At 51.8% G+C, this 26,180-nt stretch overlaps 1 long non-coding RNA gene and 1 pseudogene across 1 annotated transcript; both read left to right on the top strand.

Annotated features, from left to right (window-relative positions):
- Window positions 1–2,272: 2,272 nt before the first annotated feature.
- LOC130159641 (uncharacterized) lies at window positions 2,273–15,986 on the top strand. Its single transcript, XR_008825807.1, has 3 exons — window positions 2,273–3,391; window positions 4,391–4,543; window positions 15,398–15,986. It is a non-coding gene; the product is annotated as an uncharacterized LOC130159641 (long non-coding RNA).
- Window positions 15,987–16,447: 461 nt separating this feature from the next.
- The window catches only part of LOC130159863 (hydrocephalus-inducing protein homolog), a 98,425-nt pseudogene continuing 88,692 nt past the window's right edge, over window positions 16,448–26,180 (top strand).

Here is a 26,180-nt window from a genome sequence, read left to right on the forward strand (position 1 = left end):
CTTTGGATGAATCCGTGTTCTCCCATGAAGTGCATACCTACGTAATCCCTACTATGAGCAGAGGCACTGCCAAAAGTGTTCTCCAGCATCTTTTCCACCTGTTATGTCTAGAAGAGGATGGCCTTTGCTTCAGCGAGGGCATCTGTTTCTGTAGTTACATATTGGTCTGTTTGATGTGAAACCTGAAGGGATGGAATATCCTCAGGAATTCCGTCCCATGGCATTCTGTGGGACGTGGCTAACAGATAGAGACGTCCAGCAGCTTCTCTGTGGAGAGCGCTAGATGCACAGACTGTACGTAGGTATTTTTCCCGTGCTCTGTGTGTGTGATACATCTTTCTTTTCTCTTTTGAAAGTGTGAGAGTGAAAGAAAGGAAGTGAAGAAGCTGGTAGAGTTGAAACGCCCAGCTGAACTATGTCTGGACCAAGAAAAGAAAATAAACCTCCGCTGCAGAAAGACTGTAAGAGGTACGGCTTTTTAGCGTGGTGAAGAGGTATCCCTGCGTAGAAGTCATGTTTTATTAAACTTTAGTGTAAAAATAGGTGTACCTAACTGTGAGCAGATGCCAGCCTCGTGTTAGTTCTTGCAAGGTACTTCTGTACACCAGCCCCTAGTTTTCAATAGCTGCCAAAACAACTGCAGATGCAGGTTGCCCTGCAGTTCTCCTGGGAAGAAGGGAGTCTTTCATTCCTCTTTTCAGGTGAAATCTGGACTCTCCAAGTGTATGTGGCACAGGAATACTGTTTTTTCCTGGTGATTCCTGGTGTGTCAAGTACATTAAAGATAAAGCAAGCGGTGTCTGTGCTGTTTACATGAGAGTATGTGAAAAAGTCCAGTTTTGTTCCTTTGCTTCATTGTTTTCATGACTAGTTTGCAGTGCAGGTTGAAGAGGCTGCTGAGCAGAGCTACGAAGGAACTAAGGGTGTATGAGGAGAGAGGGGGACTGTCCCAGCCTAATTTGCAGGGAGAAGTGAAGAACAGGTATTCTGAAATGGTCAATGAAATCGGCAGATTAAGAACAAAGGTGAGCTTTATTTTGTTTAGGTTATTGTGGTGGTTTTTCTTTTGTAACCTTTGTTCTTTCTTTATACTTCTTTTCATGTTGTTGATTTTGACTACTTTTTTCTTGGCTGTATTTCTGAAATTATTTGGCTGGGTTTTGATGTTCCTTCTATGGTCACAGTAGTAGGCGACTGTAATACTGATGTAGCTCTTAGGGGTAAAGATGGAAGTGTTACGTACACAGCAGTATCTGCGAGGGCACATCAGGGGTAGGCTGTCCTGCAGAGGAAGGGCAAAGCAAGAGCCACAGCAAGGCTGGCAGGGTCTGTGACCACACAGGCCAGGGATCAGCCCCACAGGCCCTCACCAAGAAGAGCAGAAGAGTTCTGGGGACAGTTCTGGGGACAGTAAGCAGAGTGCGCCAAGAGTGCAGATCACCAGGCCGGTCCATAGGGATGGGCAGGTCTGCAGTTCTACTGGGCCGTCACGTCCATGGGTGAGGGTCAGGGCTGAGAGCAGTGAAGGCCCAGCACAGGCCTGGCTGCAGCTTGAGGCCGTGGCAGCATCGTCGGGCTCCGACAGATGCATTCCCTCTCGGAAGAGAGGGGAGTAATGCCACCATCACTCGGAACAGCTCTGTGCAGTTGGCCTTGCCCAAGGTCACCCCCTGAAGCCTGTCTCAGGCACGAGTTGAGCAGGAGGCAGGTGGGGGTTTGCTTTTCGGAATGGTGTCTTTGCTTCCCAGGGCACAATGCAGTGTGAGGTGGTGCGGAAAAAACCCTGTAACTTGTTGCTTACTAGTAGCTGACTCAGTCGGTCTTTCCTGGTCTTAGAGACCCACAAATGGTTTTGAGGTTGCTCTGCGGCGAATGAAGAGACGGGACACAGCTTGATGCAAGCAAATGTCAATTTATTGTACAGAAGCACGCGTTTTTATACACTTTCAGAAGCTGCGCGTTTTAAACTAATTGGTTCTTGAAGCTAAGCATTGCATACTAGGCAATCCCTGATTGGTGGTTAACTACCAGCAATTAACCACAAGGTGTTACCTTTCCTTGGCGCCTTCCGTCTCCCACTCCCCTGTGCTCTGCAAACATGCCTCATCATGTTAATTGTTGTCTAGACAAGCCCCAGCACATTCCCCTCAGCTAACTGATTGCCACGCGTGGTCCTAGTTTCCAGCCCGCTCCTGCAGATCTGCAGGGGCTGCTTTTGCTGCTGGCTCTTCGGTTCATGAGAGCTCTTGGGACGTGTGAAGGGTGGGAAGAGGTTCAAAGGAAGAACCCGGGGAGCTCATTTCAGCAGTTCAGCTTCAACAGTCTCTATATGGAAAATGAAAACCTGCCCTTGTGCTGCCACTGCCAAAACGTGATGTGCTGGGAGTCAGCACGGAGACCTTGATCCCCTAAAAGCTGTAGAGTCTGACAGCGCCTCCGTGGCAGAGACCAGAGGCTCTTTTAAGGGATGCACTAGGTGCCCTGTTTAAAAATCAGAAAGCCCTGGCCCGGGTTCCAGCGCAGGGCAGCCTCTGCGTGGCTGCTCGTTAACAAAACTGTGTCTTTTTGGCAAAAGACTTTCCGCTACAAATGCAGTCAAATATTTGTCTAAGCAAAAGGTAACCCAGCAGTCCCTCCCTGAGCAAACCGGCAATTGCTTTGGGATTTTGCTTGAGTTCAAAGTGTGCCTTTGTGGTTGTGTTGGGCCTGTGAAGGCAACTGCCCAGAGCAGGTGAGGCCACATTCAGCTTTGCTTTTATTTCCTTGGTGCCTGCTTCAGGTTAACTTCCTTGCACAGCAGCGGTGGCGCCTGCCGAGTGCCCCAGCACCTCTTAGCGCAGCCCTGTGTGCTGCAGGGAGCTGCGCCAGCTGGCCCGGCAGCAGCCAGGAGATGAGCTTGTCCCTTCAGCGCTTCACAAGTGACAAATAAAAGAAGCTACTCCTTTCACAGCACCGCTTCTGAACACCCGATGGTGCTTTGTAGCTGCTGTGATGGTGCCAGGTGCTCCTGTGGGCTCAGGCTGAAACATGTGTCATGGGCTGGGATTGTCCCTTCCCTGTGTCCCACTGTGTTGTCTGATTTTTCCCTCTCGCTTGCTTCAGATCACAGAAGCAGATGCTGGTGTTTGAAAGTGCCTTGCAGGAGAGGTTAGGATCGGCTGGGGCTGTGGATGACCAGCTTGCTGTGAAGCCGAGGAGAGCAGTCCTACTGCAAATGGAACTGCCAAGTGGTGCCAGAAGCTGCAAATGCCAACCCAGCTGTTGTGGACTGGGTTAAGGCCGTGTGGGTTTTTTCTTGGCCTGGAGAAGTTGGAGGAAGGACCGTCTGTGGCGTTTAACGTGGTCTCTGGAGCCGACCGTGGGAGGATCTTGCTGGGCCGTGGGTGCTTGGGTATTGCCATGGTTTTAAATGCACGTGATGCCAAGCAGTAGAGAGCTGCCATGTGCTTAGGCTCTGAGGGAGGTCGGGTATGTCGGGTGGAGGAGAGGAGGGGCTGGTAGTCCCCAGCCTGTGGTGCCCCGCAGTATGGGGCGGGATGGGAGATGCCCTGGCAGGACCCTGCTAGCTGAGGAGAAGAGCTGGGTGTGAGGGAGGAGGGACTGCTCCTGCTCTGCATCTGTGACAGACCACTAAGCCCCGCTCCTACAGCGTGGTGGTACTGCAGCATGGTTCTGTCCTCGGTGTCGTGGGGGCTTAGATGGCTCTTAGCTGCCAGAGGAAACAGGAGGCCAAGAGGGCTGGGGTTAAGGCAGCGTCAGCCCCAGGAACAACTACTTGACCGATCCTGTAACTGCATAGATATGGGTGTCCTTGACAGCTGTACCCTTTCTTGTCTAGGTTGAGATGTTGTGCCGATACCTTGCAGAGTCAGGTCTGAACCTCTATCCGGAATCTATCCATCCTTCTGTGGCACTGTCTTCTGGCAGTCGCAGCCTTGGATACTGCCTTGTTGACTTCCATGTCAGAGATTCCCCTTGAACTGTGATTAACTTCTTGAGGCTTGTAAATTTTCTTCTGCATGCACACAGAGACAGCTGTCTGCATTAAAGGGTATCATAGTATTAAGGAAAAAGAAAAGCTAGGAGGCATCACACTTGTTAGGGCCAAAGATTTTGCTTTGTTTTAAAAAAGCAATGGGAGGAGAACAACTTACTCTGCAAGTAACTGCACAGTTAATGTCTCAAAAATGCAGGCATTTGAAATGCTGTCTTGCTTCAGAGAAGAAGTAGAGAAGCAGTTCAGAGTTTGGAAGTGAGATGTAAACTAAACAAAGTGAGAAAACGAAATGGGTTCCCAGCATGGGTATAAAAAGGGGGACAGCAAAGCCAGGGTTGTGCGTTCAGGTCTGTGCTACCAAAACCAAAATGAAATCGTTGTTCTCCCCTACAGTGTGGGACTGCATTGCTCAGAACGCGGCAGGGGAAACACGGACAAAAGGAGCCACCTTGATTTTCCTTCTTTCTCATCAGGAAACAAATACGAAGCCTGTTCTGGCTCAAGAAGACTGAGCTGCCTATTTGGGACTTCATCAGGTGTCAGTGGGTAAGTGATCTGACTGCAGTTATTTGTTAGAGGATGTTTTGGTAGCATCTAAAATGATTGAGTGTTGCAGTCAGTCCTTTCTTGAACCGAGCGCTGGAGTTCTTCCTCCATGGGTTAAAATGGGGGTAGTGAAGGCTCCTTCTGCACCCCCTCGTATAAGCTGCCTGTGGCAGCACTTCCCCCCCCTCCCTGGATCCTCACTGCAGCTCTTTGCCTTTGCTGCAGCTCTGTGTCCTCTGCAAGACAGCAGCCGTGTCCAGTTATTCTGTGGGTTTGATGGCGTGGGTGCAGCAATGATGACAGGAAAGGTGCTTCTGATGTGCCTGTTTCAGACCCTGTGCAGGGGTTTTGGTGTTCAGAAGCTGGAGAGTGCCTGTGCTGTCAGGGTTGACCTCGGAGCCCGCAGCAGGGCTTCTGGGGGGTGCTGGCTGACGGTGCTCTGTGTCCTTCTAACGCTGCAGCAAAGGAGAGGTTAATAATGCAAGGTGCCTGCTCTTGCCCGCGGCTGTAGGCTCCTTTGTTTCTGCAGGAGGAGAAGAGCTGTGTAAACAGTGTTTCCCCGGGGCTGGGGGGAAGGATTTTCAGCCTGGGTGGAGCAGCTCCCTGCATGAACCAAGTTCTCTGTGCCTCTAAAAGAGAGCAGGGCCACCAGCCTGGTTTGGTCAGACCCCGCTAGGATGGAGCAGGGTGGCTCGCTTGTGCGCTGCGCTGTGCACGAGTGTGATCCCCTGTCTGCTTCCTTGGGACTAGCTGCAGCCTGTGCTGCTGGGCATGTGTCTGTCAGGAGCGCAGGCAGCCAGCTGGGAGCCAAGTGTGAACCGGGAGGGATGGCTCCCAGCTGAACTGGATGGTGGCAGCTGGATGCTGTGAAGGAGAGCAGAGGTGAGCTGCTGGGGCGGGGGGGGTGTTGGCAGGGGAGGAGGGGCTTGGTCCCTGCGGGAGCAGAGCTGGCTGTGTAGGACCCCAGGAACAGAACGGAGAGGGGGCAGTGATATAAACCCTGTACCCCCAAGTCCATGGTCGTGAGCTTGGATGGTGCTGTGATTTTCAGCCTCTGGGCTCTTCCTGAAAGTGTGCGTCTCCCCCAGGGGAGGTGGCTAAGCCCTGTCCCGGGGAAGAAGCCTGGAAGAGACTTGGTTGTCCTTCCCCTTCCCTGTCTCAGCTCCGCCTGTGTGTCTGGGCGTCCAGCTCTGTGACAGGGGTGGTCTGCCTTACATTTCCATCTCCAAGCATGGCGAAGCCCAGAACTGGGTCAGAAAGCGGTGGCTGCAGTCTTCTACATCCTGCAGGGCATCCTGAACCATGTGTGTAGGCTTGCCAAGTGTGGGCACCCATACCGACTGTAACTTCAGGTCCGTGGCTGCTCGAAAATGGCAGCTTGGCAGGGCTGTCTGGTGTCTGTAGCCATCAGGAGCCGTGGCTCTGGTGAAAAAGCTGCAAGACCAGCTGGCTGTGGCCTCCCTCTTGTCGTCTGCCAGCAGGCTGGCTGACAGCACACACCAGCCGTGCCATCTCCCCAGCCTGCTCTCTGGGAATGCAGTGTATTCCTATCCCTCAAAGTCCCCGTGAGCTAGAAAAAAAGAATAGTCTGCACTGTTCACCTTCCCTGCCCCCAGAAATGAAGCAGCTTTGGCAGAACGTGCGTGTTTTGCAAAATGCTGGAGCACCCCAAGGGCTTTGCGTGCAAAACACGAGCGAATCAAATCAAGCTGCCTTTAGCAGAGAGCGTGGGTCCCCTTCTGCTGGATCACCAGGGTCTCTGCAGCTCCCCTTGCACGGGGCTGCATCATCTCTTCCCTGCTGCCTGCCAGGGTTTTTGTCTGGGTGTTTAAAGGCCCTGGCAAAGGGAGTTTGCCTCCCGTGGGGCTGGGAGCGGGTTGTGCAAGGGGGACCCACGCTCTCCCTCCAGTGACAGGCACTGCAGGGAGGCTGAAGAGCCTGTCTGAGCTGGGGCCCTCTGGGTGCTGTGCTTCTCTAGCCTGGGTGGCTGGAAGTAGCTCCTGCAGACCATCTTGGCGTGCTCTTGCCGAGCGATGACCTCTTCAGTGCTGTAAGTTGGGATTTCCACAGCGACAAGCTGTGCTGCTGTGGGTGCGCTGGTGTAGTTGCCCTCCAGTTGATGGGCGTGGGTATGTCCAGCCCAGGGTCTGGCAACAGCAGATAGAGATTTGCCTCCATTACATGTGAGAGTTGGGATGTGGGAAGAGGAGCAAAGGAGAAAAAGGCTTTGAAGTCAAGGTGTATGCATTAAAAAAACAAACAAACAAAAAAAAAGCCCCCCAAAACTGAGCATGTTTCTCTCTGTCCAGCACGCTTGAACTCCCCTGTCCCAGGCTTCTCTTGTACTGTGAACTCTGCTTTACTTTAGGTTGAACCTGTCTAAGAAAAAAAAATAAACTGGCTAAACTTTGTGCAGAAAACTCTAAGATCCCGATGGGTCTTAACCTATACGAGAAAACAGAGTGAACTAACCCTATTGCAATGTCCACGTGGTAAAATGGGGGTGAGCAAGCTGACCTGTGATCGGAGGCTGACGAAGGAAGGCGCTGGCTGGGAAGAATGGTGGGTCCTGCCTTCCCTGCTTCCCTGCCCTGCGTTTGCCTCTGCCAAGTAATGACTGGCTCATCTCGGTGGCAGTGCAGGGAGCACAGGCTAAAAGTGAAGTGGCCCACGGGTAGCGTGTAACTCTGAGATCAAAGTCCGGAGGGAGGAGGGTGAGCCCTGGCTGTGCAAGGCACCGGAGGGTGATGTGCTGCACATCGGGGTGCCTTTTTATTGCATGCCTTCGTGTTTTGTTGCTCAGTCCTTGGAAAAGACTGTGCTGAGGATCAGACGTGGCCCCGTGTCCCTTTCCTGTGCCAGGCTGAGCCTTGCCTGAAGGGCTGCAGTTACCCAGGATTGCAATGCTCGTGTTCCCAGGTGCAGTGCGATAATGGCTGTGGGCCTTCTGAGGTCCAGTTACTTGGGCAGAAGCCTTTTTGAGAAGGAAGTATGGGGAAGACTAATATACAACACAAATTCTTTTTGGATGATTATTTCACACTCTGCGATCCCATGGCATATGCCCAAGGCTCAGGCTTTGAGGTGTCCTGCTTGGCTTCTTGATGAAATACCAGCGATGCTCACTCTGAAGTGGGAATAAGTCTCCAGCTGTCTGATTTGGAAGTGCTCTCATTTGCCATCTTACGCAGCTCCATGTTTCCCCTGTGGTCTCACCAGCCAAAGAAGCAGTTCTGTCCTCCTAGCTGGAGGAGCCTCTGTGTCCTTGAAAGGAACGTGAGGGATTCAAACAACACTCAGCAAGCAGTGACCTCCCTCGAGCCCTGTGTCAGACCCTGCACAAGGGCAGGGCAGAGGCGCCCAGGTGAAGTGCATCTGTCTGAATGGACCACCGGTGTGCCTGGTGCCCGAGCTCCTCAGCGAGGGCGTAAGGGCACCTGTGGGCTCTGTCAAGAGTTGAGAGCTGTGTGTGATGCTGTGCTTAGCAGGGTTTGCTGGCTGCGGTGCTTCCCCGAGGACAGGTCAGTTGTGCTGGTTTGTGCCCGGGTGTGAGCCTGCGCCGAGAGCCCTGCCGCAGGCAGGCTGCGAGGGGCGCGGTGGCAGCGCAGCAGGTGAGCTGCTTGAGCTGGGCTCCAAGTTATCCCAAAGTGAGCAGGCCAGAAGAGCAGCTGGTCCCTTCTGAGGGCAGTGCTGGCACCTCTGTGGGTTGTGTGGCTTGATTTTTAGGATCTGTTGTCATAGTGGGTGTTTCCAGATGGCGTGTGGCTCTTGGATGATGAGTCTGGAGTGCTGGCTTGCTTTCTTAGCCCCGGGGGAAACCCTGTGGGTCCTGCCATGAATTTCTCTAAGGGCTGCCGCCGTGTTTTGTGCTGAGACGGGCAGGGCTGTGGCTGTGCTGAAGCTGGGAGGGTGTGTTGGAGGCAGTGTGGCTGCATGCTTGCTGTGGGCGTTGCACGCGTTCCCTGAGCTGCTGTTGGTGCTTGGAGAGCAGGCTGTGCTAGCCAGGCACCTGCAGTGCCTGTGCCCAGCAAGTGCAGGGAAGCGCGGCTGGTTCCAGTTGCCCTGGGGCAGGGGTAAGTGGGAGCTCCCTGCTGAAGCCGTGAGCTGGTGTGGTAGCTGGGCACAGCTGGGCTCCTGTTTGTGGGTCCCCCTGGGCTGGCAGAGGCTGGGTGGGAGCCGGCTGGGTGCTGAGCATCCCTGCAGCCCTCTGCTGTGCCTCTCCGCGTCCCTGCCGTTGCCACGGTGGCATCGGCCACTGCCCCTGCCGTTGCCACGGTGGCATCGGCCACTGTCCCTGCCGTTGCCGCGGTGGCATCAGCCACTGCCCCTGCATTAGCCACTGTCCCCGTTGAAGTGGCAGCCAGGACAAGGGGCTGGCTGTCAGCGCCGACCGGGAGTGCGCGGAGTGCGCGGGTGTCCCTGCGGCCCCGCCGGTGAGGTGGCGGGTGGCTTTCGGTGCCGGGGCCACCTGCGGGTGGGAGGGCTTGGGAGCGGAGCTGGGGGCAGCTCGGAGCGGGGACACAGAGGCAGGGCTGTGCCTGGGCCGGGGTGACACGGCTCCTGCCAAACGCCTCCCGGCAGGACGTTGTGCCCATCTTCCGGCGGGGTCTGTGTCCCTGCAAGGGGGGGAGGGTTTGGGGGATGTGGCTGCCTGTGGAGGGAGGGGGGGGGCTCCTGAGGCACCTGGAGGCTGCAGACATCCCTTGTCAGGCACCGGCAGTTGGAGCCCCTTCTCCTCCCCTCCCGAGCCGGACAGGGAGCGAGCTTTGCTCCCCGAAAGAAAACTCGGTTCTTCCTTGCTTCCCATTCCCACGGGGTGTCGGTGTGCCTGCATCCGGACTGGGTTAACCGTGGAGGGGGTGGAAGCTGCCTGCTTAGCTGCTGCTGCTCTCGCCCTCCTCATCTTGCTTTCTCCCTGTGTTGCCCCGTCTGTAAATGAGGGGTGAGATGAGTTGTTCTTGCTCTGTCTACAAAATGCTGTGAAGGCTCGCGATGAAAAATCGGACAGATGGCCCAGGTAGAAGTGACTGCAAAGCTCACTGCTTTCCTTGCATTTTAAATCCATAGGTGACTTTCTGAGAAAAAGCAATTTGTGTATACATCTAGAGAAAATGCAGAGGCTAGAGCGCTCCAGGAGGGAGCAGATGATTCTTAACAGGCTGTCCAGCCTCACCCCTTCACTGAAGGATGAGCAGTAACTTGGTGGTGAAGCCAAAGCTTCCTCTGTAACACCTTGGGGTCGCAGCCAGTGCTGTAGTATTACAGCAGCAATCCAGAAAATGCAGAATATTTACTCTTCTGGCAGCCAGTAATGTGTGTGTGTGTGCTGGAGAAGCAGGCAGAAGGCTGGAGCCAGCCCAGGCCGGCTTGGGGGGTTGTGTTTCTGCTTTTGGTCGTTTCCCTGCCTCCACTCTGGTGTCTTCAAACTGAGTTAATGTTTATGCTCTGCCAGAGGTAGAAACTCCTGTGTGACAACTGGGCATGAATATATGTAACTTTTCACTGAGGAAGTTTTGAAGACTGAGGTTCTAACACTTTGGGTTGGATTAAGGCTCGTAGGAGCATTTTGGACAACTGGGCTGATGCCCGAGCTCTCAGGGTCCTGGCAGGTGAAGGCAGCTGGTGGGTATACGTGAACACCGTGCAGCCTGTGCTGTGCGCTGCGAGTTGATGGTGCAGAAACTAAGAGATGGTGCAGAAACAAGGGGAGTGAGTGGTGTTTAGGGCTGCTGGCAGTGTCCCTTGTTCCATCTTGGTGTGCACTTAAAGGGTGGATTAACAAATTCTTGCAGATCATCAGAATGGAGATTACTGGTCTTATGCTTTTTCATGCTGCCCAGGGAAGCGGTTGAGTCACTGTTCCTGGAAGTATTGAAAAGGCACATAGACGTGGTGCTTAGGGACATGGTTTAGTGGTGGACTTGGCAATGTTAGGTTTATAGTTGGGCTCAATCCGAAGGGTCTTTTCCAACCTAAATGATTCTATGAAATGCGATCCAGGTGCCAGGAAAAGAGTAAATAAAGAGGGAGTTGCAAATCTGCAAAGCTAGGGTAGCCGAGATCAAATGCTGGGTGAGGCAGCCTGGAAAGGGACAATAGTACTGTAAATACTTAGGCAGGAACCAGAGTTACTGTAAATGATGGTACGTGAGGCTAGGGAATCTCCAAGCAGACCCTTGGAAGTGAGCTTGGTTGCTGTCACTGTCAGCTGGCAGCTGAAGTTTATTGAAAGAAATTAACAGGAAGGTATAACATGAGGCTCCTATTAATTATCTCGGCTATGGTAGAGCTTTTGTAATAAATTGCAGGATGGCAGAATCAAAGTGATAAATTAGAGGTGGACTGGAATATAAAGGTGACAGGTGAGGCTTCCTGCGTAGCAAGGCTTGATTTAGAAAGCACTCAACCACTTAGCAGCGGGCTGGAGGGGCAAAAGAGTAGTCTTGGAAAATCTGCTTCTCCTTTCCTGGCTTCCTTGAGATGCTGTTGATATGGTAATTATAGGTAAGCAGGTGATTTCTAAGCAAGAGATGTGATGATGCTACTGAAGCCTGAACAGGGCAAGATGGTCTAACTGAACAAAATTGTTCAATAGCATCCTGATTCTCACTTTTAACGGATCTCCTTGTCTTGCTCTTCCAGCAAAGTGTAATAGAAAAGCAAATTAAGCAGTTGCTCCAGAGAGAGATGGTTTATCTTTGCGGAAGCAAGAAGAGGATTTATTGTGTATGCCAAAGCAAGACTGAGCCACCAGTCTGTGCTCCTACCAGAAAAGCTGGGTGTAGTGTGTTGCAGCGCAGTGTGCGGGTCCATCCCCAGCCTCTGCCTGGAGAGCAATCGGCTGGTGTCAGACCGGCTCAGAGGCTGGTGCTGGTGCTGCAGCACGAGTGACGTGGGGTCCTTCGAAACAGGAGCACTGGCACATGGCATGGTGACAGCTGCAGGATCTGTATGGACAGAGCTGTGCCTTTCCGTCAAACTGCCCTTTTTCTCCTAGTGGGCATTAAGGATTTTGCTGTTTGTTCTTAATTTCCTGTCTTGTTTGAGCACAGTACCATCAGAGAGCGGTTCAGTTTCATTTATAGAGGGAAGCTGTTGGACATGCACACAAAGGGATTTGGATGCTTTAGGGCCATATCTAAGTGCTCTCGTCAAAGTGTTCCTCAGCACAGCTTTTGCCAAGCTCACGGGTGCTGAAGGGCCACTCTGTGCCTGCGTTGGTTGAGCTTTCTGACTTTTCAAGACGTGAAGCCCTGCCTTGTGCCTGCAGATACTTTGGCTGTACGTCCCTAGCCCGTATCGTGAGCCAGGCAGTGTTCAGAGGTTAATACTGCTGCCCTAAGGAGAAGAGGTGCTTTTATTTATCCTTAATGTAGCTCATGGCCAAAACACTCGCCTGGGAGCAGGATGATCCTGTGCAGACCCTTCTTTTCTGCCTAACCTGACTCAAGGAATCTCTGTAGTAGCTGTGAGCCCACATCATGAAACGGATCCTTTTCTGTCACCTTGAAGATTGTCCTGATCTTTTTGATTTTTTTCTCCAGAGGCTCCTTATGTGCTGCACATGAGTCATTAGCTAAAAGACTTTGTAACCCAGGGAGCAGAGCCCCCCCAGCCAAGGGTTTTCCTTAGCTCTCAAGCATCCTAGCTGCTAGCCTGCAGATCAAGCTTTTTCTCACTTGCTTTCTGGAGGCAGCATTGCTAGGAGATCTGGAAGTGATCTTGTTACCGAAATCTCGGAATGAAGAACTTATCGACACCAATGTGATGTAGATAAGCAGACACTTCTTTATTAACGGCCGGGTGCGTGAGCGAGTCCTCTCACGATCAACGCACGCCAGGTCCCAAAATCAGATTCCATATATAGAACTTATTCATACATATTCATTAATTATTCATGCATAATCATAACATTTCACGTAAATCATTAACATACTCTCCTCCCATATCCGATTCTGTGCAGTAGAGCTTAGAAAGGTCTACAAATGGGTCTGGGGTGCAATTTGGGTAGGTGGTGTATGAGTCGGTGGTCGCGATCTCCCCCTGCCGGAATTACCTTTTACTGAAGTTCACAGTTTCTTGGCAGGTAACCACAAGCTGTTCCAGTCGACTCTCCCCAGTTCCCATTCATCTCATATTCTGACATTTCAGTACACCTCTGCATACAGAAGACTGGTTAAATACAAAGAAACCTTTCAACCCTAAAGTTATTACCTAAGTTTTAACAATGGTTCCAGCCCCTTCTTCTAGCCTTGGTACAGGACGTACGGAAGATCTCATAGCAGCTTTTACTGTGCAGCTATAAGTTTCTTATAAGATTTTTTTTCTTATCCTTCTATATTTTAATTTTATTAAATGATTTTATAAAATCAATTAATCAATCAAATAAAGTCAATCAATCTTAACTTATTAACAAATCGATAACAATCTTGTCTGGGCTGACGAGCAGGGCTGAGGAATGGATTTGGCCCTCTCCATCTCCCTGGGAGGGCGGAAAGGTTTGGGCTGGAAAACCAGAGGAGTTCAATGGCAGGGACGCAGCTGAGTGTGGGAGCAGGGTGCTTGGGTTTGAGAGCAGGCTGAGATGCCAGCGTTGGATGCTGCGGTGCTTGCAGGCTTTGCACAGGTTCCATGTGGCTTCTGCCATGCAGCTCCATGAAGGCACTTTGCAGCTAGTGGTTTCCCTTGCTAAGCACCTGTGGCTGCTTTGTCAAGTCCTCTGAGTGTGAAGCCTGGCTCCAGCTGTGCTGCTTGCCTGCAGCAGGCAGGAGTCACTTCTGTGCCGAGCCAGGGAGGCTCTGGCATTGCTTCTGAGGTGGGGGAGCGGTGGGCAGGAGCACGTGGTGGCAGCCCGGTGAGTGCATCTGGGGCCAAGCATGAGAGCCCTGATGGGTCTCACCTTGACGTCTGTCTTGGAGTTCTGCCTTCTGAGGCAGGAAGCATCACCCAGCGTCCGGTTCCCTTTCTTTAGAGCGCTTCTGTCTTGGAGCCTGGAGCGCACCGGGGTGTCATATCTGAGCTCTGCAGTTCCTGCTCAGATTTGTGGCTGGACACCATGTGGGAGACGTGTTGGAGTGAGTTGCCGCAAGCTAGCTGGCTGGAGAGCCAGCTTTTATCTTCCCTGACCGGACTGTAAAGCCCCAGATAATGTATGCTGGTTTTCCAGCGGAGGGTTCCTGGTTCCCTGCTGAGCAGATGTGCTCATTTGGTTTGCTTGTGGCCGCGAGTCTCATGGGAAGCGTTTGTTTATGTCGTATGCTGCGCTGAAAATGCGTGAAGCTCCCTGGCAGCCGAGATGGCCTTGTAAGTTGGATGTCCTCAGCTGGCGTGTGTGTAGATGTGTGCACGGTTAATTGGAACAAGCTCATTAGGTGGCTACTCACCAGGTGCAACAACAGAGGACACCCCAAAGGCATTGTTGGAGCTGTGGCAACACGGTGATTTGCCTGTTCTCTTTTGCGTTGATGTGCTTGGGGTCCTCCCCAGGCAAGCAAAATAGGAATTAAGTTCTTGCTTTGTAAGTCAGCATGGAGGTTTTTCTGTACTCCTTAAAGAAATGAGTAGCTTGTCTGCAGTGTCTGGATGAATTTACCTGAAGCTGGGATCTGTGAGTTTTTGCTTAATTTTGGGATGTCAAAAAGTGTTAGGGTAGAGCTGGGTCTTTCAAGTCCCATAAAATAAGAAGTGGGCAAATCCATCCGTCCCTTGGTCCAGTTAGCCAGAAAGGGAGGGGAAATGATTTCTAGTCCAAAGTAGTGCTTAGTAAGTGCTGTACATACCTCTCTTTGATTTTTGTCGATGCTTGAGACCTGCTTTCTGGGGGTGTTTTCTCCTCTTTCCCTTTCTTGCACCCGCACTTTTTGAGATGCAGATGGAGAGGTCGTCAGCAGGCTGGTGGTAGAAAAAGAATGGCCCATGGACCTGTTGACCCATGTGGCCTGCAGGATGAGGATGCTGGAGAAGAGCTGCCGTGAGGATAGCCTTAAGTGGCCCTGCTTTCACTAACGTTGCGTTTATATTTGAGCTAATTGCTCATGCAGCTTGAATGGTTTCATGCTTTTCTTTCTGCTGTTACAGCTTCGAACGCCTGTAGGGAGCCTTGAGTTTGGGTGTTAATAAGTGAAAAAAGGGGCCCTCGTTCTCCATGGAGAAAGGCTCTTGGTCACTGTGGCAATTTCATGCCTGGAAGGAGTCCTGTTTGCTGGATCATTTTTGCAAGTTAACCAAATTAGCTTTGAGAAACCATAGTTGATAATCAGAGTACTGAGCTCTGTGCTCCATTAGTTAAAACCATCACCAACCTCCTTGCACAAAGGGTGGGCATTCGGTTTGCAAAGTAGGAGAGCGGTCTGATTTTGATGCTCGGGGCAGCAGCGATCCCCGGCTTTAAGGTTGTTCCTAATACTCTGAGCACTTAGTAGGGTCAGGCGCAGAGTCGCATCGGGTCAGCTGCTTTTGCAAAATGAAGCAGTGAAGTGACATTTCTCTTTTGTTCCCACCGAAAAACTTTTGAAGAGTAATAAAGGACAGTTTGGGTATTAATCGAGATTTGGATAAAAATTCCAGTAAATAGTTCCAAAATAGATGGAAGTTGGAGGGAGAAGGTGAGAAATGCCAGCAGGCTCTGATGTGTGCATGTGGCTTGTGAAAGGCTGTTTTGGCTCAGGGAATGTTTGTTGTGGGGTTTTACTTCTATCAATCTTCACTCTTCTGCTTCAACATGGTCTAATTATGAGACAGGGTGGGGAGGCCGCAGTTATGAAGGATGCCACAACCCGGAGACACAGCTGTCTCCTTTGGGTCTGCCATGAAGGGCATTCTGGATTTTCAAAGTCCTGTTGTTGTTCCTTGCAGGTCAACTGAGGCATGGCCACTGGAAAGCCCTGCTGGTTCACGGGGTCCTCCAGGATGGCTGGTGGATTCCCGAGCCAAGTGGTAGTGCCTCGTAATCCGAAGCTAGTCAGAGAGACGGAGAAGCCTGCAGCTGTAAGTACCTGCTGCGGCCAGGTAGGAGCTGTGTAAGGCTGGAAACTGCCCCCACGTCCTTCCTCTACCTGCCCCTCCTGTTGTCTGGCCGCACTGTGAAGCTGGACACCACCTCCCCGTCTCTCTGCTGCCGTGCTTCTGTCGGAGGTGGCGATCATGGTGCAGTAGGGGATGGACTGTGTGCTGCTTCAGGGCAAGCCCAGAGTCTGTCTGGATGTGCCACCGGAGCCAATTTAAATGGACGTACCGGGCATTGCACCGGAATAGCTGAAGCATGAGCGTGTGCTTCGTTCTGTCCCCTTTGTGTGGGCAGCAATGTTTTGTCACGTCGGGATGCTTGCCAGCGCTGCTCTGACCATACCTGCCCTCCAGGCAGCTGGGCATGTGGTGGGCTGCTCAAACTCTGCCTGAAGGTTTCGAGAGGTATGGCTGGTCCCAGATGGAACAGGTTCCAAAACAGTTGTTCTGTCCCGTATCCCCTGTGGAGCACAGACCCAGCGCTGCAGACAGCAGCAGAGTCAGGGCAGTTCCTCCTCCCCATCCTCAGATGTCCTTTGCTGACCAGAGCTCACCTGACTGAAGGCGACCTGGCGCTGAGGCTCTGTCGAGGAGATCTCTCTGCATACTTCTGTGGAGAGGTCTCGGAGGCCAGAACAGAGAAAACAAGTGCTAATTCAAAAGAGATAACTAAAACCTGGAGCCATTCCTCTCCACCTCAGTTTTGGCACAACACTGCTTCTCTGCTTTCCTCTGACTCACCCAGCAGTGACGTCTCCACACGTGTGGTGGTTGTAAGCGTTGTGCAAGGATGGAGTTAGGGGGTTGCTGGTAACTCCTCCCGACCTTCTTCAAAGGTCACTGGCTCAATCCAGCAAATCTGAAGAGGAAACAAATGCCTGAAGAGCCAAATCCCCCAACATGTCACATCAAATCACAAAGGAGAAGCTACTGGGACAGAGCCACTTGGTTGGAGCGTGTGTATTCCGCTCTCTATCATTAATTTACTGATGTTAAATATTTCAGCGGGTAATTATGGGACTTCCAGGACTATCCTAGTGGCTGTGATCACAAATTATTCATCAGTGGCTCTTGCACAAGAAAAGCCTTTCTGAATGAAGGCATTTCTGTAGCTCTTGCTGGTGTTTTGCATTTCAGCTGACTCCCTCTGCCTTCCTGAAGGAGATGACTCTTAGCACCAAGCAGAGGCTGGCCAGCACTCGGGAGATGCGGCGGCCCCAGATTACCCAGCTTCTCGACGTGAGCGAAGCCTCCCGTCATAAGGTAGCCTTTTCTTGCCCTTTTCCTTGCTGTTTGACGTGACATTTGAAGTGGGCCTATGCTTGTGACAGGCTTGCCTCCAGCTTATCTAAATACTTTGGTGGCAGTTTGTCGTTTCAAACTGCTGCTGGTGGTGGTGGCGTTCCTTCTGCTGGGGGAAAGGTGAAATGTTTTCCCCCAGTGAGCTGTTGAAGTCCTGGCCTGCACTAAGCCCATATAAATCACCTCTGCTGAAGTTGGTGGCTTTTGCTGGAGACGAGCTACTGTGGCTAAAGCATGATCCTGGAGAAAGGCTGGGGGGGGACACAAGAATGCAAGCTTGCAATTTCCCACCCTCCTGCTGAAATAGGCAGCCCTTGGTCTGGTGTAGTCTCTGTCAAACGCTTGGGGTCATCGGATGGCCTCAATGGTGGCAGCGTTGGTCTTTGAGGGCTGAGGGCCTACGGTAACTCTTCAAGGTGTAGCTCAAGCAATTGCATGAATGCTTTGGGTTGGAACGACGAGTGGGACCCTTACAGGGTGTTAGATTTTGCAGGCTGCCAGGTACACAGGGGAATGGCGCTGGGCAGAGGGGAGCGGGTGTGCTTTATCTGGATCAGTGTTTGCTTACATGTACGTTGAAAGCTGCTCTTCTTACACATCTGCTTAGTAGAACGCACGTTCCAAGTGGGTAGATGACTGAGGTAGGCTGTTGAGTGGAAAAGTGCCAGCAAGAGACCTGTAACAAATTGGTTGGGGATTGCCTTAGACAGCACGTGAGGTTGGGAACGCCTCGGACGAGCGCACACAGAACTGGCCGTGTGCTGTGGCTGCTGGCTTCAGCACGACCCTGACTCCTGTGCAGAAGCAGGAGACGTGCCTGTGTCTTGTGAGTGCGAAGAGTTCAGCTGGAAGGGGGGAGACAAAGCAGGGAGGGATTTTCTCCAAGTAATGCCTCTGCGCCGTAAGCGTTTGCTGTTTCTGTGTGTCGTCAGGCACGCTTCTGTAGTGGTATTAACTGACGTGGCAATAATGGACTGTAATGAAGCATCCGTTGAAAGCTCATGGGAAAAGGAGATGCCAAGTCCAGCCCTATTCAAGTTGCGCAGTAGTGCTGGGGAAGGAGCTGAACCTTATCACCTCATCTGTTGCTTTCTTAACGGCGGTGTTCCTTTTTGGCCTGTCTTCTCTTCCTCATGGTTTCTAGGCTGTGTATCAAAAAAGAGATTTGAGGATGGGTTGGACTTGGTCACTGTCTCAGGGTAAAGATAATCCCCAAACTGTTTCCCGTGGAGTCTCCTGTAAATGCTTGGCTTTCACTTGCTGCACGAGTGCTTACGGCTCTCGCAGTAAGTGCTCTGGAGCGGTGTGACCGTGTTAGCCCAGGGCTCTGCCGGAGGTAAGCGCTGCCTTGCCTTTTGGAGCAGGAAACCTGGAGAAACGGCCAGCAAAAGAGCTGCTCGCTTGAGCCTGCTCAGTGTGGCCCAGAAACATTTGATCTGCTCAGAGCACAGGTGGGTGAGCTGCCGTTCCCCTGGCGTGAGCTGGGCAGGCGTACTCACCGGGAGACTGTACTTCACTGGGGACCGATGTAGTATTCTCTGATTGATGAATCTTTCTCCCAGCGGCTGAAACTCTGTTTTGCATCTGCAGTTCTCGGCACCTTCCCCGAGACAGCGCTCGTTCCAGCCTTTCCCGTCAGAGGTGGTATTCCAGAGCTACATCCCCGATGAGGTCTATGAAGTGCCACTGACTCTGAGGAACGAGGACAAGGTAAGTGCTGGGATGTGGAAGTTTAACCCTGTGCTGGAACTGGAGAGCAGTGTCATCCGCGCGGTGCACAGCACAGCCAGTCACCTGCTGCAGCACAGCACATCCGGAGTAAAATGTCTCGCCACCTTTATTTTGCAAGATGGTGGAAATCTTGCCATGCTGAGGTTTCTCGCCCTGGTTTTGGCTGTGTGTTGGTAGTCCCTAACCGAAAGGAGCTTTTCTAGTCAGCATCCTTCTCCCTGAAAGCCCTGGATGGCTGGGAATGTTGAGGGCTGTACAGTTCTTCCCTGCCCTCGTGCTTTCCCTCGAGTGTGCACCGCGTCCTGGTGGCTCCGTGGTTAATCTTGGTTTCCACAGGGCAGCTCTGCCTCTGGGTGAGCTGCACAGAGAGCTGAACGGGCTGTCAGAGCTCGGGGGTTGAGTCTTCTCCGCTTTATGCTGGAGTAAGTTATAATTAGTGGTAACAGCGCTTCAGGAAAGGTGGTTTGAAACAGCAGTGGAAACAGACTGATGTAGCAGAAGCAGTGGGAGGCCTTTAGGTGCCGCTTCAGGCTCCTGCTAAGCTTAATTGGGTTCTGCTCAGGTTTTTCTGAGGCAATGTGACGCTCTGCTTCCCCTTTGGAGAGCCACAGCACGTTCAGAGTCAAGTGCCCTCGGAGGTCTCCACCTTTGCTTGAAAAACCTGATCATTTTGAGATTTCCCAAGAAAGCTGCAAATGGAAAAGTTGGAAAATGTCAGCAGTTTTGTTCCACTGTAAAGAGGGAAATTGAGACCTTTTGAATTTCAGTTGGGGAAACATTTGCTGGAATGAGGCATGTGCCAAGAGCAAGCTGGTGGGCGAAGGCAGAGGGAGGAAAGGAGCTGAGCTCGGTGTTCTCTCACTGCGCACTTTCCTACACGCAAGGGTTTCTCTTGATCTGTAGCAGTAAGTGCACTGGCAGCAGAGAAAGGTCAGGAAGAGAGGTGTAATTAAGGATACTCTTTTGTAATGAGGAATAAGAGGTATGTGTGAGGGGAGGGTGGGATGGGAAGATGGAAGTGTGCGCAAGAGCCGGTGAATTCCGCCCAGATTTCCAGATTTACCTGCTGGGGGGGACAAACAGGTGGACAACAAAAAAAAGCTGCCAAGGCAGCGAGTGGAAGGACAGCGGGAGAAGTCCAAGTATTTCCTGAGAGAACAGGTTTTGACAGGGATGTGGGTGAAAAGGGAAGACCCTTTGGCTGGGAAGGATGCGTGTGTGGTCCCTCAGTTATTCCTGGAGAGTACTGCACCATTCCTGGTCTGGCATTTAACTTGGGAACGTGGATAAGGTGTGGCATGGGTGCCTGCACCCAGGGAATGCCACTGGTGTGGTCTACACTGGGGTTTGGGCACCCCTTGCTGTAGGTATCTTCTTCCCAATTAAAATGTGCCTCAGTTTCTCTCTTCCTACTCTCTGCTTCGTTCCCACTGAGTCTTTTGGCTTCAGCTGCTCCATTATCCATGCAGCACCTCAAAATGGTTATCTTTGCCAAGTACCAGCCAACAGGCAAACAGTTGATTTGCTCTGTTCATGCTTCCTCAGGTGGAAAAGAACATCTGCATAACATTTCTGCCCTTCCCAGTAAGGAATAATAAACTTGTCCAGCTGCACCTTGGGGTTTACGTGCCCTGTAAAGGGGGAGGCAGTGTGTGAATGTGGGATTTTTCCAAACCGAACTAGTTTTGAAGCCGGTAAGACCTCAGCCATTGGAGAGCGTGGGTGTAAAAGTAGGATTAGCTCTAAGGAAAATCCTTGGTATGTTCTAAATACAGAAAGGTAGAGATGATAATCCTGAGAGGGTGTTCTATTCTAATTTTGTTGGCTTTTGGCAATGTCCTGGAGAAGAGCAGTGTTGTGCTCTGTCTCAGAGTTTTCGCGCTGGTTTCCCAGATTCTTCTGAATCTTATACTGCATGGCAGCCTGAAGTTGTTTGCCCCCTAAAAATCCAGCTGACAGCAAAATGTATTCCAAATAGAGGCTCTGTAATGGTGCAACTACAGAAGTGCTTCGCTATATACTTACTGCTCTCACCTGTGTTGTACAATTGCTTTTCTGTCTTCAGGCTGTTCCTCAGCACCCTCAGGTGTTCTGGGTGGCTTTTGCTGAAGGTCTTAGCCACACGTGCTCCTCTCCTAAGGGACTTGGTGACCAAACTGCTTGTGTGCGCTGTGAAACTGGCTCCTGGAACCCGCTGCCCCAGGACATTGCTGGGTTCCAAGGGCGTTTGGAGAGTTCAGGACTGCCTGGGCCATGGGTTACCAGGCTCGGGTGGGTGGTGCAGAACAAGCCTCCATTTTTTCCAAGCCTCCTGTGGGGTTGTTGTTTGTCAGTGAAGCTGCCCGTGAGTCCAAATCACCTGCTTTAGACTTTGAGATTTGGTGCTCAGGGGTCGAGAAATGCCTGCGTGCTGTCTGTGTGCTGGTGGTGTCCCAGAGGGCAGAACCGTGCAGCAGGGTGCCTGCAGGGACTGCTGGGGGTGGGCAGGGATCCCCAGGGATCTGGCTTGCCTGCGCTGGCAGCTGCCTGGCTACGGTCACAGGCAGCAGGAGCCTCCGGAGAGCAGAGGTTGGCTTTTAAAACTGAGACTCCAGCGGCAGTCAGTGCCGGTCATGTATCTCGAGGCAGAAGATGCCTTTGGAGCCCATAGTTGATAGCCACAGCCTGGGGGGTTGCCTGGCTTTCCATCACTTTGCCAAGTTGCTGGCTCTCATCCTCTGCATCAGCCTTTCCTTGTAGCGTATTGTGCTTCTCCCTTGCTTCTTTACAGCTCCCTGTGAATTTTCCTAGCCATCCTCTGTTTGTGGGGTTGTCGCTTTGTCTTCCCATGTTCCTCCTTTTGCTCTTCAGGCTTGCTTTTATTCCCAGTGAGGCCACAGTATGTGTGGTCTCCTCCTCTTGCTGGTCTGCATGCATGACTCTAGCACTGCAGCTTGAGTGCCCTGCTCAAACCCAGCACGTTAAAGTGCATTTCTTCCCCCAGGATTAACACGTACTGTTTGGCTTTCAGACAACACAGTCCCCTTCTAGGGGCATGACTGCCTGGATGTGTATGGGCAGAAGCCGGCAGGTTCTTTGGGCCTGTTGAATACACGGGTGGCTTGATTCAGATATTATATCTCGGTGCTGCTGGTGTCTTCCCTGCTTGGCCCTTCCTTCATTGCCCTGCTGCCTCTGGCCTTGAGCTATTTTGCCCAGGCAGAAGGGATTAATGTTGACTCTTGTGTATTATGTGCACGTACCTCCAGAGCTAAAAGTGCTTTGGAAAGGTGGTTAAGGAAGGCTGTTGGCAGGTCTCTTCTGCTCCTGTTTCCACAAGCTGCAAAATCATACTTTCTTACCTTTTCTGCAGGTTCCTCAGCTGCTGAAGGTCACCTTGGAGAGGTCACCTTATTTCAAGTTGATCAGCCACCATGCCGTGTGCCGCAAAGTACCGCCTGGCATGCTTGTGACTTTCCACATCGTTTTCACCCCCAATGAGAACAAGGTGAGACTGGAGGTCCCAAGAGACAGGTGCCTTCAGCGGGAGGCGAACCTGCGGGGCTGGGTTCAGAACAGGGCGTCTGCTGTGGGTTTTGCGGCACTGCTAATATCTGTCCGTTGCTGTATGGTTATGGGTTTGCTCTGATAATTATAAATACAAAAGCCTATTTAAAATTGACCTGTTGTTTGGAGGACGTGAAGTTGAGCCTGATCAGAGTGAGGACCACCACTTTTGAAAACTGGAGTCACTGGGATGTGTATCACGTTGGACACAGCAGTGAGACAGTGGAACGTTCTGTCTGAAGCCGGCACTTTCCTTGCACACTGGTTATAGCCCGTGCCGTGCTGCAAGGTTTGCTCTAGGCTGTGGTCAGGCAGCCTGCGGCTGGTCACATCCTGGCTGGCAGCACCATGCGATGCCACCGCAGCAGGGACTGACGGGCTGTGCATTCCCTCCCCGTGTTTTCCTGGGCGTTTGCAGGGGAAGGTGCACGTGGGACAGTAGGAAGATGGCCGGGAGGAGTGTTGATGTTTAGCCATCCCACCTCTCTACTCAGTGTTAGGGGCTTAATTATGATAGAAAATACTAGAGGAGTGAATAGATGCAGAGAGCTTTCCTCTTTCCCATCTGGCAACCAGTTCCCTGCCTCACCCTGGGCTGGAGCGAAGGTGATGCTTTTTCATACCCTCTGTGTTCCAGCCTTGCCGCTGTGCTGCCCCTGAGGATACTTGCCTGCCTGTGCTCCAGCTGTGATTCTAGGGGAGAAGATGTGCTCGTGGCGGGGAGCCAGCCTGGCACAGCCGCACTGAGCTCTAGATGTCTTTAATCAGCAGGGGGCCGGTGTGCTGCAGATGACAGAGACATCTGGAGCACACCCAGGCATTGAAGGGGCAGGTAGAATCTGCAGGCAGACACTTACCCCGGAGCCTTTGGGCAGTCACGCTGGTGTGGCTGTGGCTGTGTGCATGTGGCTGTGGCTGCTGTGTCAGCTGGCACCTATTCCCTGCCCCATGTGCCATGCTTTTGCTTGGAGGTTGGAACATCGGTGCTGTGGCTCTGGCAAGCCTGGCACGGTGCCGTGATGTGAAGGGGTGACAGTGTTGTCTGGAGGCTTCTTAATGCAGAAGGGTTTAGCACACGGCATGGAAGGGAGGAAGCATTGCAGGGGCATACAGCCAGGCTGACTCTTTCCAGCAGCACTCTGCTGCCTCTTGGCAGGGTTCTTTGTGTGGCTGTGTGGGCGAGGCGAGGTTAGGGGATAGCTCTGAGCCAGCTGATGCTTCTGCGCCAGGCCAGAGGCGCAGGATCCCTTTGGGCACAGCTGTTCTCTCATCTTCTGTTTGCTGCTTAGATTTAGTTTAATGCCCTGTCCTATCCTCAAACAGCGTGGCTGTAGCAAACTAAAGAGGAAATGCCCTGCGGCCCCTGGCTCCCTGAGCTTGTGAAATGATCTGTTGCTTTGGGGAGGGACTGAGAAATGGTTTTACATCATTCGTATGGAAGGTTAAAATGACCTTGGCCTAGGGCAGTTCTCCATACTGCCCAAGTGACATAAGAGCTTAACCTCACCGAGGTAGGCTTTGCAGGGGACGCTGCTTCCTTTAAAATGTGATTTATTAGTATTCATGAGCATTCATTTTTGGGGTGGAAGTAAATCGGTTCCCATGAAGGGCAAATTGCTGCTCTTCAGCTAGAGAGAAGCAGCAGAGCAACAGATGAACATCACCCCAAATAGAAGTAGGGTGAGAGAACCCCCAGGAGCACTCATGTCCAGTACTTTGTCCCTTGTCTTGCCCTTGAACTGGTGAGTGTGTGGCATTAGGGAGCTGTGCCAGCGAGGTCCTCTGCACAGCTTCAGCGACACCACGGCAGTTTCTGCTGACCTGGGTTTTGTGCTCCTCGCAGGGCATTGGGGGAGGGATGTGGGCTGCTTGGTGAGGAGCACAAGGGGATTGTACAGCAGAACCAGAATGTTGTACAAACGGAGTGTTTTGGCTCATACTTGATGGAGCGTGAGTCAGCGGAGTGCCAGAGTGCTGTAGCTGAGCTAGAAATGCATCCACAGCGTGGTCAGGAGGTGCAGAGCACCTTGCAAAGCCCTTAGCCAAGAGGCAGGCTTCGGGAAATGGTTCCGTAAAGCCACCTGTGCTGGGCTTGCAGTTGCTTGCCTGCAGAGTATCTGTGTGTTAATTGTGGAAGGCTCAGGAGTGCTGCCTTTGAACAACCTCTACATCCCTGATGCTGCACGATCCACAGGGACTGTGGGTAACCCAGTGAACTGGGATGCGGGTCTTCCTGATGGGGAGTTGGTTTGTATAATTCTCTTGCTTTGAATCTGTTCTTCCCTGGGGTAAGTCTGACTTCAGTGAAGTCACTCCTGAATCAAAGGAGTACAGTTGTGGCCAAGCCTTAAGTACTAGGGCCATGTGAGCTGTTGGTGGCTGAAATGCTGTGTGCCACGTAGCCCTTTCTTGGAAAATGAGCAGTTTCCTGCTGTCTGGCAGTCATTTGGGAATGTGCCACGTGATTGGACTGTCAGAAAATAAATAAACAGCTGGTGTGCCTCTTGGTTTATTGGCACTTGTGTTATAAATGAACTGCTAATTTTTCTGCTGGGCAACATTTCCAATTTGTTACTCTTGCTGCTTCTGATTTGCACGTTTCTGTTGTATGGCTCCAGTTGTACAGCGTGGGTGTTCTTGTGCCAGCCCCTGTTCCCACGTGTTCTTGCATTACGGTCTGACGGCCTCTGCTGAATTGGAAACCATTGTGGCACTGACTGGCAGATAAACAACAGACAGAAATACTTCCATTTGTGCATCCTACAGGCTTATTAATAGTTTATTGTGGAGGAAGAAGGAAGTAAGAAGCACATAAAAACATAGCACAGCTTATTCCGTGTTGTCGTCTTGCTCTTTTCACTGTAGCAGTGCACTGTTTTCAGGCAATGCAAGTTCAGTCTGTGAGGTTTGTGAAATTCATTACTGATGCTCGGTGGAGACTGAATTAATGCACATTGATTACTATGAAATACGACAGGACAGCGAGTTATTGCATGACTGAAATGAAGTCCTTTACAATTCAGCGCAGCCCTGTTAGATGCTTTGTAGCGCCCAGAAGCTATTCCAAGTATACTTTCAAGATGGCTCGTGTGGGGAGGAAAGGGGCAGAAGACCAAGGCAAATGGCCCGGTGATAAATGAACCTGGAGCTAAGCGACTCATTTCAGAGTGCTGCGAACCGGCAGCTGAGGGGGGCAGGTGCAGGGGCACCCCCTTCTCCTGCGACTGTATCTTCATCCTCCGGTCCCTCCTCTCTGGTCATGGCCCTTATTTTCCAGCCTTTGATATCAGGGTTTCAGCGGGAGCTTTCCCTGCTTGGCTTGCCGTGTGACCTCATGCTACAAGGATCTTTTCTGTGCAAGTCGTCTGCTGCAAGGAATTCAGTGCAGGATTTAGGATGGGTTATGCAGGAAATCTGACATCCGAGTGTGGTGTTGTGGGCAGCTAAGGTTGATATCACTGTGGCAGTATTACCGTTAGCCCCTGAGTTTGCAGAGAGCCTGAAACAGCATCAGAGATGAGCAGCTGCTTCAGTTCCAGCGGGTGCCAGTTCAGATGCCAGTGGCGATACCTGGAAGGCCAGAGCTTGTAATTTACTGCTTGTCAAAGGGGTGTGAGAGAAGGGGAACCATCGTACAACTGTCTGCCATCCTTGCAATGGAGAGGGGAGTTGTATGAAGGATGTAGTCATGTTTTCATGAAAATCTGTAGCCTGAAGCTGTGTCTAAACACAACAAACTTTAGAGCATAGATGGGATGCAACCCCTCTGTCATCCAGGCACGTTTATTTAGAAACGTGGTCTTAAACAGTCTGCTAAGGGTTTGTAGTTGCGAAGCAGAACAAGATTTTGAACTGGTCTCAACAGTTGCCCAGGCTGTAAGCAAGTGTGTAGCAGAGTTAGTGTCCAGGTAGCACGAGGCAGTGCTGCAGTGGAGACTGCAACCCGTTCCCCACCCAGGGGGGCAATTCAGCTTTCAAAAGCTTAAGGGACCATGGGTCCACAGCGACACAAACAGCCAGCTTCTGCCTAGCACCCCTCCTGCCTTGGGTTTCG

This window comes from Falco biarmicus, chromosome 16 (genome assembly GCF_023638135.1).
Source record: "Falco biarmicus isolate bFalBia1 chromosome 16, bFalBia1.pri, whole genome shotgun sequence".
Taxonomy (NCBI): domain Eukaryota; kingdom Metazoa; phylum Chordata; class Aves; order Falconiformes; family Falconidae; genus Falco; species Falco biarmicus.